A 17447-nucleotide genomic window follows, 5' to 3' on the forward strand; every position below is an offset into this window, starting at 1 on the left:
GCACGTGTGAGCAGCGGAGCAATACATTTCGCTTTGTTTACGTCTACTTTGCTCTAAGGCTGGAAAGACTTTAGAGTAGAACAATACAGCTCCAAATGTTAAGAAAACAAGAAGAAGAAGAAGAAGAAGAAGAGATTTTTCGTACTTGTAATATTAAAAGAATATGAAATGATAGGAGAAAACCAAATAACAGTTTCACCTAATTCTTCAAATATACGTTTATCTCTGTGTTTACAGTTAAAAAAAAGAAAAAGAATAAAAGAGAAAATTAATTTCTAATTAACTTTTTCATTTACATTTCTTTTTTCTTTTACGTTTGAAGAAGTGTCTACACTAAAATAATTAATTTCATAATAATTTGCAGGCTCTTAATTAAGATTGAAAAAGTGTAATATGCTTCTAAGTTAATTTCCAAATATTTACACTTCCAATAATCTTTTATTCATTTTTAAATTTTCTAATGAGATTTCTCTCTCTCATGCACACACACGCACACGAACACACACACACACACACACACACACACACACACATAAAACACACACACATACACACATGGACAAGCCGGAAAGTTTTTAGATACTCTTTTAAAAATCAATTTACTTACATGAAACCTAATACAATTTCTAAAAATAGTCCCCACAAGTATCAATACACTTTTCTATTCTTAAAACCCACGAATCAAATATTTTTTAAAATTCTTATTTTGGAATATCAGAATTTCAGTATTACATGTTGCGATAGCCGTCAACTTGTTTGAAAACGGCGTCCTCGAAGCTTTTTTCTTGAGTTTTGAGAAGAATGCAAAGTAATACGGAGACAAATCTGAAGAATAAGCCGGGTTCGGTAGAATACGGACTCCTCTTTCTTGTAGAAACTACAGTTTTCGCCGCTGTCTGTGGCCGTGCATTGTCGTGATGAAGAAGAATGTGAGACAGCGGAGACTTTCGGTTAGCAGATCACCAAGCTTCAAAGACATTCGGAAGGCAATAAGTGATACGTTACCACTCTGCTGTCACTGTACTTCGTTCAACTAACTGTACAGTTGTTACATGGCCGGTCTTAGAGGAAAAAAATCCACCGTAAATTTATCCATGCTCAGTGCTCACTTTCGAAGGTGGAGTTTCATTCTGAAAACACCATACTGTTGTCTGCTGTTTTGTTTCGGGCTCATAGTTAGAAATCCATGTTTCATCTTCTTACAAACTTCTTTAATTTGCCGCTACGAAAATCTTTTAAGCCCATAGCGGCATCATTCCACGCGGTCATCTTTCTGTTCAGGGTAAGCACATACGGAACTCAGCAACTGTAACGCTTGGAACGCCAAGATAATCTTTTATTATGGACTGGGCTGCAATTGATCCAATCTTAAAAGGTGACTGAATTTCCTAGTATGTGGTCCTATTTTACTGTTGCAACATTTTCATTTATAACTATGGTACTAGGGTGCCCAGAACGAGGCTAATATTTGCGCGTGAATTGGCATAGTCCTCGAAAACATGTTTCTAACGATCATGGCACTCCTCTTGCGTTAAACCGTACTTAAAATCGTAAACAGATCAATACACGAAAATCATATTGCTCGAGCTTCATTGTTGCCGACTTACAGTTCCAAACTAACCTACACTTCCAGCCCTCTAATTTTCAAATAAACAAATAAACATGCAGCTTTGCAGTTATATCTTTCACCACTAGAGGGCATATGCTTTTAAACGTAATACGATTCAGTACGGCAACGCTATTTGAATTTTAGTATTTAAAAAACTTTCGGCATGTTCCTCGTACTTCGGCAAAGGTACAAGAAAAAAGAATGAAGCAAAGACAAAATATACCCCCCGCACAGAAATTTTACTTACTATTTTAAAGCAAATTAAATATCTTGCAGAATTTTCACATTTCCAGAAATAAAGTAAGCAACCCCCCGCCCTAAACAAGATCATAAATACACCGCTGGTAATGAGAAAGAAAGGATAGGTAAGATGAAAGAAATACAATGAAACAGAGTATTGAAAATTTGATAAATACGTTAAAATGAAAATTATATAGGTACAAATAAATAAATAAATAACGAATTTACGTAAAAGAAAAAAAGAAAACGATGAAAGAAGGAAGAAAAACAGCGGTAAAAAATATTGAAACGAAACTGAAGGAAAACATAAAATGAAGTGATAAAACAAAAGAAAACTGGAAAATAGAGGGAAAGAGAATAGCAAAATTAAAATTTTAAGGAAATTTAGAAAGACAAGAAAGACAATATTACAAAACAGCCTATATTATATAAGAAACTATAGCATAGTAAGAAAAACGAAGACAATGGAAAATGAAAAAATAATAGAAGTATAAGAAAGACGCAAAAATGTAAAATAAAGAAGGAAAGATAACTAAAATTAGAAATAAGTAGAAAAGAAGGAACTGAAAAAGAAAGAGTAATGAAATCAAAACAAAAAGAAGTAAAACATACACATACTGTATGTGGAAGAGAAAACATATATTTTCTATTCTGCATTCCCTTGATATTTCAGTTTTTTTTTAATTAAAAAAAACTTCTTCTGAGATAGATATTTCCTGGTTTCAAATTATCCTCACAAGCATATACATACAGTGTGTTTTTTCTTCTTCCTTTATGCTCACTGGAATAGAGAAAGAAAACAAAAAAAACGAAGATAAACCATATACCGAAAAAAAAAACATGAGAGTACGTTAAAATTTTAATACGTTAAACAAGTGCTCTAATGCTTTAATTAAAAACACATCCATGCTTTTTGCACAAGTGGAGATTGTGAGCATGAATTCTGCAAATGCTCCTTCAGAAAATAATAACAATAAAAAAACAAATAGAAATATTTTTTTAAAAATTTTCTACTCTACGGTACACTCTTTTCATGGTTAAAAAATTGCAAGTACAGGAAATGTATATAATAAACGTACTCATACCATCTTTCTAAAACAAATATACACATATGAATATATGTGTATACACGTAATAAAACTGCTTTGTATGAAAAATATACTATTTGTATATGTTACCATTGTAAAAGAAATATGAAGGATACGCATGTGATAGAATATATTGTTTTGAAATTTCTATAAGGATACTCCTCATGTTTATACAGCTATAAGGCCACAATAAATTAAATTAATTTTCACTTTCTATTGTGTTTTGAGATTGAAATTAAATATTCAGTTTTACGTCCCTCGTTTACATCATGTAAGCTAAAGATGATCAACGAGTTGGTGGAATGAGAATATGGTGGAAAACGGGAGGGCACCCAAGTCACGGACATCATATTATCCACCACAAACTTACTTTGGATGGGATCGAAGTAGGGACTCCTCTCGTCAGAGATAACCAGTCTACCATTGAGCCAATATGAATTCGATATAGTGCTTTGAAATAGACGTAGTAGCAGGATGAAATAATATAAAAATCTCGGACCTAACATCCCACAGATGTGTTCCGTAGGTAAATGGTAAATACTGTACAAGTGCATAATAATGAGGGAACTGAGTAAACGACAGAGACTCAAGCAAGTCCATAGACGCGCTATTATCCAATACGAGTGCGCCCTTTGTATGAAGCATCTCCTCTAATGTTGAACTACCATACTACAATACTAAATATATTACATACCAATCATATTGTCGATACAGCATGTCTCCAAAAGTCCGATCTCATAGGGAATAGTAATTTATTATAGATTAAGAATACAGATTGTTGAATAAGTACAACAGCTATATTACAGCCTTTGTTTCAGGTAGGAACGTTGGGAAAATTTGATAGGGAAATTGAGGTAGGTTTCAGGTAAGAATATTGTTTTTTTTTTTTTCTCTCTCTATCAGAGCAACAATGTTATGCTACGTATGTACAACGAGCTTTGAACGTTCGTATCGATACCTGCAACACTCAAGAGGGTAACCAAAGCTGCAACGCTCAAGAGGGTAACCAATTTGCGATACGTGCAGTGCTCAAGAGGGTAACCAATTTGCGATACCTGCAACGCTCAAGAAGGTAACAAATTTGAACAGTTGTTGTCGTAATACGTTTCATATCTGAAACAATGACCATAATATAGCTTTATTCTAACTTATTGGAAATATGTGTAATCTAAATCTACAGTATTTCACTATTTCCTTTGAGACCGGACTTTCGGGACACCCTATTTATATATATATATATGAATTGAACACTGCATGCAGAAGGAGGTCATTTTCATATACGTATATACAACTTTAAATAATGAAAAAAATAAAGTAGAAAATATAAACTTATATTGTGGAATATTGCTGAGAATAGCTGCTGTAGTTATTGCTATGGAAAACTTTTTTGTGACAAATAACTGAAACGAAAAAAAGTCGAGAAAGACTGTAAGCAAAACTTATCCATAAAGTTGTTTACTTTTATTTGCTTTTAAAAAAATCTATCCTTAAAAAATACATCGTCTCTTTGCTGTCCCATCAATATGCAGTAACTTAAGTAGGTATATTGAACTCAATACGAAACTTTTGAGTCAGTCTAAAGAAGAAGTTTCTAAATTCATACTTCGGAACTTAAGCAACAACAGCCAGTCTGAGATGTAATAATAATAACAATAACAATACTACAACTCTCCTTGCGTCTTTCTTCAATGATATAAAGAAAAAAAACCCTCCGCGAGAGGCGCTCTAGTGTAATCTTTCCACTAAGTGGGCTTCTTGAATCTCTTTCTCTCTATTTGCCAAGCATTAAAGTTCTCATTCATCAAAGTTTCAAACCATGGCTACATTAAGTTCCTCTACTGATGGTGAAACCACATAAGATCCGCCTGGCTGCCCGTTTGTTCAAGATAGCATACAAGAGAAGTCTTTCGCAACAAGAAAGCGCGCTTGAAGGCAAAGTCAAGGAACTTAAAAGAAAAGCAAGTAGAAGGAGAAGAAGACGCAAACGAAAAACGAAGGAGAGAAGGCGCGAATGAGTACAAGAAGAGAGGAATTTTGGGAGTAAAATTTTCTCTCTCTCTCTCTCTCTGTCTCTCTCTTGACAAAATTTTGTTTCTTTTTCACGTTACAGCCACGTCTAATAAAACAAAAGAAACTATCTTTGAAAGTATACGTTTTTTTGGAGGGAAGCCGATCTCGTTCAGTCGCTATCCTCTGTACACCGCACCGTTGTGTTGTAATGGAATTAGTGGAAGATCCGCAAAAACTTAACTCAATCCTATTGTCTCTACTGAGGCTCGTTACAAAAGCTAACTTCTAAGTCTAAGTCTGCCACACTACTACTTTTTCTCTTCCTTCTTCTTCTTCGTTGACACACTTATCTATCTTCTACTATTTCCACACTAGCAAATACATACAGAGTGATTTAAAAATGTTAAGTTGCGTAACTTTCGGAGATGATTTCTGGAAACAAATTAATCCCTTCCTCTTCAGAAAAATTCAACAAAGGTATGGTGAAAATACTTTCATAGGGAGCTTTATACACATCTCTAAGAAGGAACTGTACCATGAGGAAAGGTGCTAGAGGGTATGGTGGCAGGAAAGAGAGAGAGGGATGAAGGAGATCGAGATCATAATTAATGGACAATATCAAAAAAGAAAAATTGTACGTGAAGACGAAGAGGTTAGCGGAAGACCGTGGATAATGGAAGCTTCACAGTTGCGGAAACTGGCCTTCCAATAATGGCAGAATACCTATGATGATGATGATGATGATTCACTTTGATGAAAGAAAATGGTTAGAACGAGCATTTACCTTCAGAAGAAAGAAAAGGAATATTAAATATTCTACAGTTAGGTTATTGCTGTAGTTTCAAGTTAATTTAATGGTGGTTCTGCGTAGCAGAATAAGTAATCACAAGTTTATTTGTAATATACGAGACGTCTATTGAACTCAATAGTGGCCAATACGGTTTGTGACCTCTGTTTAATTGCAACTGTTATGACTTTAGGAATGATCGTGTGGTTGATACAAAAATGGAGACAATCGTGGGTACATTTGAAAAATAATAAAAATGGACAATCGAGCTCGTCATAGCTGTCGCCGGTATTGAAATTGAAGCAGTAGTCGACACATGTCATGAATGCGCAAGACGCTGTTTGCAAATATCCAGTTTTGTAGAAAGCATATCTAATCACAACTTGGAACCTTGATGCTGTAAACTGGAAGTAGGTGAGAGATTGCAAGTTAATCAAGCTATCCCGTTGTGAAATTTTGAAGTCAGATGACAGAAAATCGGTGTCTGTTACATATTTTACGAAATTCTTATACAGACGGAAGAAGAACACATCCAATGGCTGTATGAGTGAGGTGCAACATCTAGGGATAAGGAGTCAGTTAAGTTTAACATTTCCGGTTTCTGCACCAACTTTTCATTGTTATTGGTTCTCCATGAAACAGAGAGGAGAAGCAGATTCATCTGCTCTATAGAAGGCCAGAAAACATCAATAATTAACTCTTTCAGGTTATCCTTGGTCATATTTGCACTTTTACCAGCTTGCGAATGGATATTGGATGAATCAGAAGGTGTGTTGGCTGGAAAGTGGCCTCATTTACGTTTGTGGTTGTTCCTCATTCACGTCACCTTTATGACAGTATTGCTACATTGACATAGCGTGGAAAACCTTCTGTTACAGAGGTCTCAAACTGTATTGGCCACTATTCGTTTCAATAGACGGTATGCGTCAAGAGTCATATGTCACATGACCTCTTCCTCATATATTCTTCTTATGCGCTAAATTTAAAATGGCGGTTTTTCAGACGTCCCCCATGATTCACGTTACACCTATTCATTGGAGCTCTACATGCATTCCTCATATCCAACATTTGACCTCAATCCCTCGACTAGTTTCAAAGTTAACATGGCATTTCTAGACATTTTCTACGTTCTATCTTCGCACTTTGCCCTCACTTATCTCCCACCCTGTATACGGTCTGTCACTAAACACCTTATTTTTCTCTGTTTCTTTTGGTGCTGAATCCAGTGCTAGCAATCATTTTCAGCAATTGAATTCACCAAATCGAAATGTTCCCTAGTCAGTTCACATAATGTCAGCTAAAGTTGCAAGAACGGCTTTAAAAAATAATATAGTTAGTGATGAACCATTTCGTAATGGAGAGCTCAATGCAAAATAGAAAATCAAGTCAGACGATTAATATTGAAACTTTAATGTGCATATTGATTTAGTATACGAAGTGAGACTGTATATTTGTGCGCGTGGCAGAGATTGTGTGTGTGTGTTTCTTCGGTAGAAAAGGTCTTTTGCATTCTTATTCTTCGAACGAACTAACTCTTTTTATTTTTCCTCCTTTTCTCGTACAAGCCACGAGCAAGAGAGAATTTGATTTTGACAAGTGTCTTCCAAAGTGAGTACCAGCACTACATGAGAAAAGGGCTGCATACATATAGATCCGGAAACGAGAGAAGAAGAAATCGACAGCTGTACAAGACAGTTTTACTTCCTTTAAGAAAAAAAAAAAATCAATCTTCCTATTCTCCATGTGAGTGCAGTCGTTTTTTCTGAATTTTCCATGATTTTTCTTTCTTTCTTTGTAGTTTCGTTTTACTCTGACACTTTGTGTACAACAGAATATTTCTTGAAATAATTCTTTACTTGTACAATTTTCTTCAGTATTCTTTTTTTTCCCTTATCATTGGCTATTGACGGAAAGTTCGATTTTTTTCATAGTTTCTTTTTCTAATCGAACAAAACGTCAACTTTGTCTACTTGACTGAGAAATTTTACATCCTAAAAATTAAGTTTTAGGTGCCTAGACTAATCATGTACAAGGTATAGTTCTCACATATAATAACATTAGATATTACTATTATCAGGGCCGGATTTAGCATTTTGGCGCCCCTAGGCCCAATAATTTTTGCGCCCCCTAGTCTGGTTAAAGTTACTTTTCTAAAAACCTTTATTAAAAAATTACAGCCAGTTCTCCCGTGTTTGAGATCAATGTTGTAACGAAGTTGATGCATAATGTTGAAAAATAGTTTAACTTTACCAACAATTATTTGTTCGAACGAACTTCAAAATCAGAATGCTTTATTAGCCTGATGTTTTTAATCAATTCAAAAAATATGTTAAGTTATGGCTATTTATTTTCATTTCTACATATTTTTTAATTCTTTTCTCTCGGCCCTGCGCTACCTAAGAGCTTGCGCCCATAGGCCCGGGCCTACCGGGCCTATTGGGAAATCCGGCCCTGACTATTATCGTACACTCTCAAAGTATCTCCACATAATAGTTTAATATTCATATAGCTCGCTTATTATTTATCATGAATACCTTTAATACCGTAGCAAACAGGTAAAGTTTTCCCCCTCGCTTATTACTTATCACGAATATCTTTAATAACGTACAAAAAATATAAGGTTTTCTCCCCTCTCTTATTACTTATCACGAATATCTTTAGTACCGTAGCAAACAGATAAGGTTTTCCCCCTCACTTATTACTTGTCACGAATATCTTTAATACCGTAGCAAACAGATAAGGTTTCCCCCCTTGCTTATTACTTATCATGAATACCTTTAATACCGTAGCAAACAGATAAGGTTTTCCGCCTCCCTCATTACTTATCAGTTATCATGAATACCTTTAATATAGTAGCAAACAGGTAAGGCTTCAACCATTATCATCTAAGCAATACCACAGCATATATACTAAAGGTTATTTAAAAAAAGAACTTTGATATGAGACAGTGAAAAGCAATCACTGGCACCATGTTTAGAAGACACTGTTGTTTGAGTATCCTCCTCGGCTTGGGTGGGTGGAGTGGATTCAGAAAGGCCAATTTTGTACTCGTTTCTACACACATATTTGCACGGTAAATTCGCAATGGTGCAATAATCAATGTTTCTTTTCAGATCACGAGTTGTTAGTGGCTTATTCTCCAGGTAGACATGATACTTAAGATAGCTTCAGAAAATAATACATGGGAGGGACGGGGGAATCACATAATGTGGACGGCCAGTTCGCATTACTATTTCTCGACAGAATGCGTCCCGGCGAACTTTTTGTGCAATGAAGTCGAGAGTAATCCATTTCACCCTGGGAAGCAGGAAAAGAGATTTGAACTTTATCTTTTCAACTAAAATAATATTGATAATTACAAGTGTGTCCTAAAGCCTTAAAAATAATAACCTAGCCTTTATCCATGAATGAGAGGCGTCCATTTCAGACAGGATACACACATTTATAGTACTCACAGCTCATGCAGTAAATTGTGCGCCACGCACAATAAATACTTTAATATTAAATATATAAATATAGGCTTATTTTTAAAAAATTGGACTCATTATTTAATTTACTGAGGGATTAAGGGAGAAACGTCCATCTGTGAAGAAACAAAACAATTGCTAGGTGATGTGTTCATATAGGATTATACAGGGTGCGGCACGTAAAACCGGCCCGTCGTAATATTCTGGTATATTGTGTTTTTGGCAACACTTAAATAATCTACCTTCCTACCAAGAGATGGCGTGTCGAGGTCGGGTCGACTTACGTGACCTGCAGCAGTCACGTGCAGCCGCAGCCAGTGAAACTTGTCGAAACCAGTTGAGAAAAAGGCCTCGTTGTGTTAAGCCGGGTGAGTGTCAGTGTGTGATAATGCCGTATTCGATACCCGAGCGTGTTGCCATTGTTGAAGGGTTCATTCTCACTGGATCTTTTGTGAAAACAAAGAATTTGTTTCGGGAGAAATTTCCAGGACGTTCTGTGCCAGCAAAAAGCACCATTCAGGAATTGATTGAAAAATGGCGGCGTACAGGATCGGTTCAAAATGCTCCCAGGAACAGACGACCATCTGTCTGCACACCTGAATTAAAGATGCAGGTGGAGGAGATAATGACAAGAAGTCCTCGAAAGTCAACCAGGAGATTGAGTCAACAGGTTCATGCGAGTGAGAGAAGTTGCAGACGTGTTTTAAGGGGACTGAAGTTAAAACCGTACCGGATAAGTGTTGTGCAAGAACTGAAGGAGCCTGACCTGCAGAAGAGGATGCATTTCTGTTCATGGCTGTTGAGCAATGTTGCCAGTGGTTTCTTGGATCCACTAATGCGCATCATGAGTGACGAGGCGTGGTTCCACCTGTCTGGGTACGTAAATTCCCAAAACAACCGGTATTGGTCGACAGAAAATCCACACGCAATCCACCAGGTACCCTTGCATGATGAGAAGATTGGTGTTTGGTGTGCCATTTCCGCCACACGCGTTATTGGGCCCATATTCTTTGAGACGACAGTGAACAGTGACGTGTATATGGGAATCCTGGAGGAGTTTTATACACACTTGACCGAAGAGGAGCGTCAGTTATGTTACTTTCAGCAGGACGGTGCAACATGTCACACATCAGCTGCATCATTGTCCCTTGTGCATGAGATGTTTACACCAGAGAGGACAATCAGCAATGGCTTGTGGCCTCCTCGGTCACCAGACTTGTCCACGTGTGACTTTTACTTATGGGGACTGTTAAAGGGAAGAGTATACGAAACAAATCCACACACAATTGAAGAACTCAAGACCAGGATCCAGGATGTCACCAATAGCATTACAACACAAGAACTAATAAGGGTATATATGAATCTCCTCAATCGTGCTCACATGTGTGTTGAAGTGGGCGGAGGACACTTTCAGCACCTGCTGTGAAGGAGAGTAGTCATATTCAATACATTACATTTCATTTTATGTGTTCACTTTACGGACCGGTTTTACGTGCCGCACCCTGTACTACAAAATATACTGCATGTGTGATATTTTTTCCCTCAATCAATTTAAAACTCCTCTTATTTCTTCGCCTATTATTATTATTATTATTATTATTATTATTATTATTATTATTATTATTATTATTATTATTATTATTATTATTATTATTATTATTATTATCATATACTGAAAATGTAGACAGAATTCACCAATCATGGCAGTTACTGGAGGAATTTGCTATTTACTGTACTCTATAGCAGATCTATTTACAAATTACAGAATTTTTTTTTCCTGTGCTATTTGAACGGAAGGTTTCGTCCTTTATAAATTGGTTATTGTAAAACGTTGAGTTAAAAAAAAAAACCTTCTGTGTCCATAAAAAGAAGGGTTCTGTCCCATATTAGATTTTGAATTCGAAATTTAGCGTTCCTTTCAACAGCGAGGCTATATGAGACGTGAATCTACAGCTTAACGTGGAATCCGAACCACGTGAGCTTCTGACGGAAATCCACGGGCGTGCACGCTAACTGCATAGTCACGAGCAGGCGCGCACCCAGAAATTTTTGTTCGGGGGGGGGGTCCAAGCTTTGGGTGATGTGTCCAATACTACAAGCTACTTCGTGTATGTAGTATCGAACGGGTATTATTCTGCCCCTGAAAAGATGATAAATAATTGTAAAATACTTCCACTTGTATTTTCAGAAGAAAAAGTGACAGATCTAGAATGTTTTTATAAGAGAAAGAGTACAGATGAAATGTAAAACCAAATTTTCATGCTACATTAGTAATTTCTTGGTTAAACAACTGTAGTTTTATTGAAAAATGTGTGCATATATATATATATATATATATGTTGGGTTAGGAAGTTTTTGGGGAAAATCCAGACCTAGTCGACCCCGAGGAAGCTCCTGTCCCGTAATAAAGCATATATTTTAGCTGGGACAAAAAAAAAAAAAAACTGTTTGTATAAGCAGGTATTCGTTAAAAGGAGGTTCCACGATATTGACTTTCACGTCTACTACCCAACACTACTCTAAATTTGAACAGTTTTACTTGATATCTTTGTTTCGTTGCATAAGTTGCATGTTGAGAAGAAATCAATGAAGTAGCCTTTTGTATCGAGAGAGTGATGCATAAAGCTTTACAAGCAGTCTTTTTTTTTTTTTTTTCAATTCTTCAGTTCATTTTCTTCTCCTTCATTTCCTTTTGATGTTCTAACTGTGTGAACGAGAGTCTTCTTTCTTTCTTTTTCTCTCCTTCTGTTCTTATGTTTTCGTCTTGCTTTCATATTTTCTTCTTTAGGCACAAGAAGAGAAAGACAGAGAGAGAGAGAGAGAGAGGAAAAAAACGGGGTAATCGTTTCCCGCTGTCGTTATTCTTCTGGAAAGAGCCAGGTGTGCCGTTTCCACGCACTACGGAAGATAAACTAACACCTCAACACACAATCCTATTAAATTTACTAAAGAATTTCACGCGACTACGAGAAGCTCAGCTCAAGTACATCGATTTAGAATAAATATACCAACATGATCATCTGCTGCCGTCTATACTCAAGATTTATAAAAACGAAAATGACAAAATAAAATTAATACCGATATCAACATGTAACGTTTTAGGTATCTGTCTCTCCCAGGAGTTAAAAAAAAAAAAATCTCTTATGCACTTTAAAACATTTTGTTGGTTGGCTTACGGACTTTAAAATTTTAATGTCACTTCTATTCCAAGATTTATATGGTAAGAACTGCGTATGATTACTTCAAACTGTGAACGAAGAGCTAGCTGAAAAATTAAAATAAAAATTTCTATGTCATTGAGCTGTATTGGGCACGGTTCCAACCAACGGCGTAAACTTCTGTGGCCAAAATTCTTATACTAGTCCCTGGGTAATGGTTTATCCTTTCTACCCCCCCCCCCCTACGGATTTGAACGAAATTGTAGACTCTCAGGTTGAGGACCTTGGTGACCCCTCCTACTTATTACAGTGTCATGCTTGATACATCGTTTGAAAGCTTATGGAACACAAATTCCAATGAAGTAACACTTCTGCAACTCCCGCCCTATTCGTATCTTCTTTAAAGTAATGCTAAGAGATTCTCTTTTTATAGGGGTGAATCACTGGTATCCAAACTCGCAAGCCTGATGCACTCGAGCTCAATAACTGAGCATGAACCCGAGTGATCCCGAGCCTCAATGAACTAAGTGAGCGTGAGCCCAAGTGAATGCGAGCTCAACTGAGGAAATTGAAAAAGAACAATTAGTTCAAGCTGAATGTGGGTAATAGCAAAATACTCAAAAGCACGATTCAGCACGATTAAGCACGATTGAGCGCAATCCCAGTTGAGAGAAGTGAGCGCGAGCCCAGTTGATAGAAGTGAGCATGAGTCCAATTGAGAGAAGTGAGCACGAGCCCAGCTGAAACAAGTGAGCGCGAGCCCAGTTGATAGAAATGAGCGTGAGTCCAGTTGATAGAAATGAGCGCAATCCCAGTTGAGAGAAGTGAGCGCAAGCCCAGTTGATAGAAATGAGCGTGAGTCCAGTTGAGAGAAGTGAGCATGAGTCCAATTGAGAGAAGTGAGCACGAGCCCAGTTGAAAGAAGTGAGCGCGAGCCCAGTTGATATAAATGAGTGTGAGTCCAGTTGATAGAAATGAGCGCAAGCCCAGTTGAGAGAAGTGAGCGCAAGCCCAGTTGATAGAAATGAGCGTGAGTCCAGTTGAGAGAAGTGAGCACGAGCCCAGTTGAAAGAAGTGAGCGCGAGCCCAGTTGAAAGAAGAGAGGGCGAACCCGAGTGATCCCAGAGCAAAATGGCCATCTATGGAGTGAATACCACTTAGAAAGTTGGAAAATGAGCCACAGACCTCCTATTGTGTGTTATTCTTCAAATAATAACAAGATTATATCTATTTATAATCTAACTAATATTGAATTTAGATTACAGCAATAATGAAAAGTAAATTGCAAGTAATGTCATGAATTATGCATACGTATGAAATCATTATTCAGTTCACGTGCAACAATTATTGAATCACATTACCTTACAAACTAGGTCAATAAATTTACCATTGTACATTAAAGTAAAACTAACAGCAACAGAAGCAATTATAAAAATTCACAACTAACAATAGTGATATATTACTCGAGTACTCAAAATGCATACGTCATCAACATTTCGCAAATGAAAATTAAATCATACAATGAAGTGTCCAGTTGTGAAATCACCATTTTGCCTCCGTCAAAAAAAAAAAAAAAAAAAAAAAAAAATCGCGTTAACCATAGACTGATACGTACATTTGAATGATCACTTTAAAAACCGTACAAAATATCATATCAACTTATATGTCCATTTCAGGCCATATGAGAGAAAAAAATCCTTTGTATGTGTTATAATGAAACACATATATACATACGCTCAACGTACAACACAATTGATACATATAGGTGCGAAATTGAAAAAGAACAATTAGTTCAAACTGAATGTGGGCAATAGCAAAATACTCAAAAGCCACAAAAACTTATTATCAAGTGCAAACAGCGTGCCAAGTGGCATCACGCGTAATGTTAACGAATTTGTTCGTAGTACCATTACATGAGCAGAAATAAAGAAGTTAATAAATAAAGCAAAACAAAACCCAAAAAAGAAGACAAATAGAATCGATCTCCAGCATTCGATTTTAAATGACTTTTAATGTCGAAAACACAATTCACTCAATTTTATCGAGAGTATAGAAGAGGATGGAAGCATTGTAAAACCAAACAATAGTCACTCTTTTATGTTTTTCAATAAGTACATCCTCTGTGTGTGTGTGTGTGTATCCTCTTCTAGAATATACGTACAAATTTACATAGATATATATATATATATATATAGGAACTTGAATAAAAAGGCCGCTGATATTAATCATTGATTATTTTGCGTAATGATTACTCGGAGGAAAAAAAAAGAGGCTCATTGAACACGTAAAAACAGATTTTTGTGTATGTGTGAAAATGATGATCAACGCACATACTGTACGTAATCAATTGAATGAGCTGGACGCGGTTTCGGGTCTCTTCAACATTTTCTGTCTGACAGGCTATGCATCATACTCGTTATCCCTAATGTTAATAACTTTTTGAGCTTAGTAATCAGTTCTCTATTCTGTCAGAAAGAAGTACTGATGTCCAACCAATTTTTAAATCATTTTTTTGAAAAATACGAAACTCCTACTTCTAGTGGGTATATCTGTGTATACCCAATTTCCCGTTCCTGTTTTTCTTAAAACGAAAAAACTTTTGTTTATTATTATTATTATTATTATTATTATTATTATTATTATTATTATTATTATTATTATTATTATTATTATTATTATTATTATTATTATTATTATTATTATTATATTACTATCATTATTATTGAAAATGAAAATGAAATGAAATCTGTCAGTTTTACATCATACAATTATGTCATACAGGCTAAAGGAGACGGTGATAATGAGGAATGAATGAAATGGTGAAATAAAAAAGGTGCGAGGAAACGGGAGAACCTCGAGGAAACCCGCAAACGGTGTTTGTCAACCACAAAGTCCTGTTGGCATGAACTGGTATCGAACCATGGTTTCCACGTACCAGTGGTGAACACTATCATTTTGCTACCGTGGTCCCTATTATTATTATTGTTGGTAGTAGTAGTAGTAGTAGTAGTAACAGTAGTAATAGTAGTAATTTATGTTTTTATTTTAAATTTAACGTCCCACTATTATGCACTGATGCTAAGGTAGACGGCGATGATCAGATGGGTGGTAATGATGGAATGAAGAACGTGAGAGAACACCGAGAAAATTTAGGTACACGGTGTCTATCTACCACAAAGTCCACTCGGCGAGAGCTGGATCAAACTAGGAACTCCAAGCACTAAAGGTGAGCACTTTACTATTGAACCACGGCTCTCCCAGTAGCACTAGTAGAACTAATAATAATAATAATAATAATAATAATAATAATAATAATAATAATAATAATAATAATAATAATAATAATAGTAGTAGTAGTAGTAGTAGCAGAACCAGTAACAGTAGTAGTAATACAAGGAATCGAGCAACACTAGTCAACATCTTAGTTTTCCATTGATATTATTGTTAATGTTTATATAGCAAAACCTTCCTTAACAAATGTTATACGGACAATTTGTTTTTCTTTTTTTGTTCCGAAAAAAGACGTATTAGCACTTGACAAAACCTTTACTTTCACGGACACAAACAGTTTTATATTCGCTAATGTTGTATAATTTCTTCGTACCGGACGGAAATTATCCTCAATTCATATACATGTAACAAAAAAATTTGAAAATAAATATGCGATGCAGCGCAGTAGACAGAATACTTCAACTTCCATAAAATAACTTTGGCGCCACCTGGAACCACATTCCATAATAGTTTGCGTCAGCACAATGCAAAATCTGTATTTTAGTTTGTAATAATAGGTATAGGAGTTCTAATTGATTTTTTACTGTTTTGTACTGAGCTGCGCTCCGCAAGGATTCGGCGACTGGTACGGAATAAGGCCCCAAATGAACAACCACACAGGACAGTTTCAAGCCCAACTTGAAATTTCTTTTCACAATTTCCAGTACTTAGTAATAATAATAATAATAATAATAATAATAATAATAATAATAATAATAATAATAATAATAATAATAATAATAATAATAATAATAATAATAATGTTGCACGTATTGTTGTGGATAATTAACTTGGATCATTTCGCGTTCCTTAACTTGGATAATTTGAAATATTGCATAATTCGAACAAGAGTTTATTTCCTTGTAAACTGTACTGGATACAATAGTTTTAAAAAAAATCACAAATAAATCGAACATTTGATTCCTTCTGTTCGGATAATGCGACGTAATTTACTTGAAGAATGTTGAAGGTAGGAAATGAAATGAAATCTTTGAGTTTTACGTCGCACGGATATGTCGGCTAGGATAAAGGAGACGGTGATGATAAGAAATGAATGAAATGGTGGAATGAAGAAACTGGGAGGAAACGAGGAAACCCCGAGGAAACCCATGCGCATGGTGTTTATCCACCACGCAGTTCATTTGGCGCGAGCTGGGATTGAACCAGGATTTCCATGCATCAGATGTGAACGCACTACCACTGAGCCACCGCGTTCCCTTTTGAAGATATGCTGCCTCAGTTGCGGAGCGCTTACCTCTGGTACGTGGGGTCCCTGGTTCGAACCTCAACCAAGCAAGTTTGCGGTGGACAACATCGCATCCATGAGTTTTTACGAAGTACTCCCGTTTCCACCAACATTCGCATTCCACCGAATTTTCCATTACGATTCACTTGCCTTAATCATCTGTCTCCTCCCTTAGCCTAAAGGGTGGTCGTCTGGACGTTACTCTGAAAGATTTCTTTTCATTTCACTACGATATGTTTTAGTATTGGACAGATTACAAACAGAGGACTGCAGTTTGAATTTGTGCTTTTTTTTCTTCCTTCTTCAAATATCAGACCACGACCACAAATTTCGCTTCTTGGTACTTGATTTTTAAGAATAACATATCTCTCTACGATCCGATAACACAGAAAAGATTTGACAAAGAAAAACGTTGCCAATATTGACACGCTTATAGGTCCACCTCTTGCTCGTAGAGAATTTTGCTGGCGTGGATTATGCATATAGTAAAAAAAATCCCATATATATATATATATCCAAATTCAACGAAAATTCCCTTTATATCATTTCGAATAATTAATGTAAAAATTCCC

The sequence above is a fragment of the Thermobia domestica genome, chromosome 10 (assembly GCF_964235325.1).
Source record: "Thermobia domestica chromosome 10, izTheDome1.hap1.1, whole genome shotgun sequence".
NCBI classification, from domain to species: Eukaryota; Metazoa; Arthropoda; class Insecta; order Zygentoma; family Lepismatidae; genus Thermobia; species Thermobia domestica.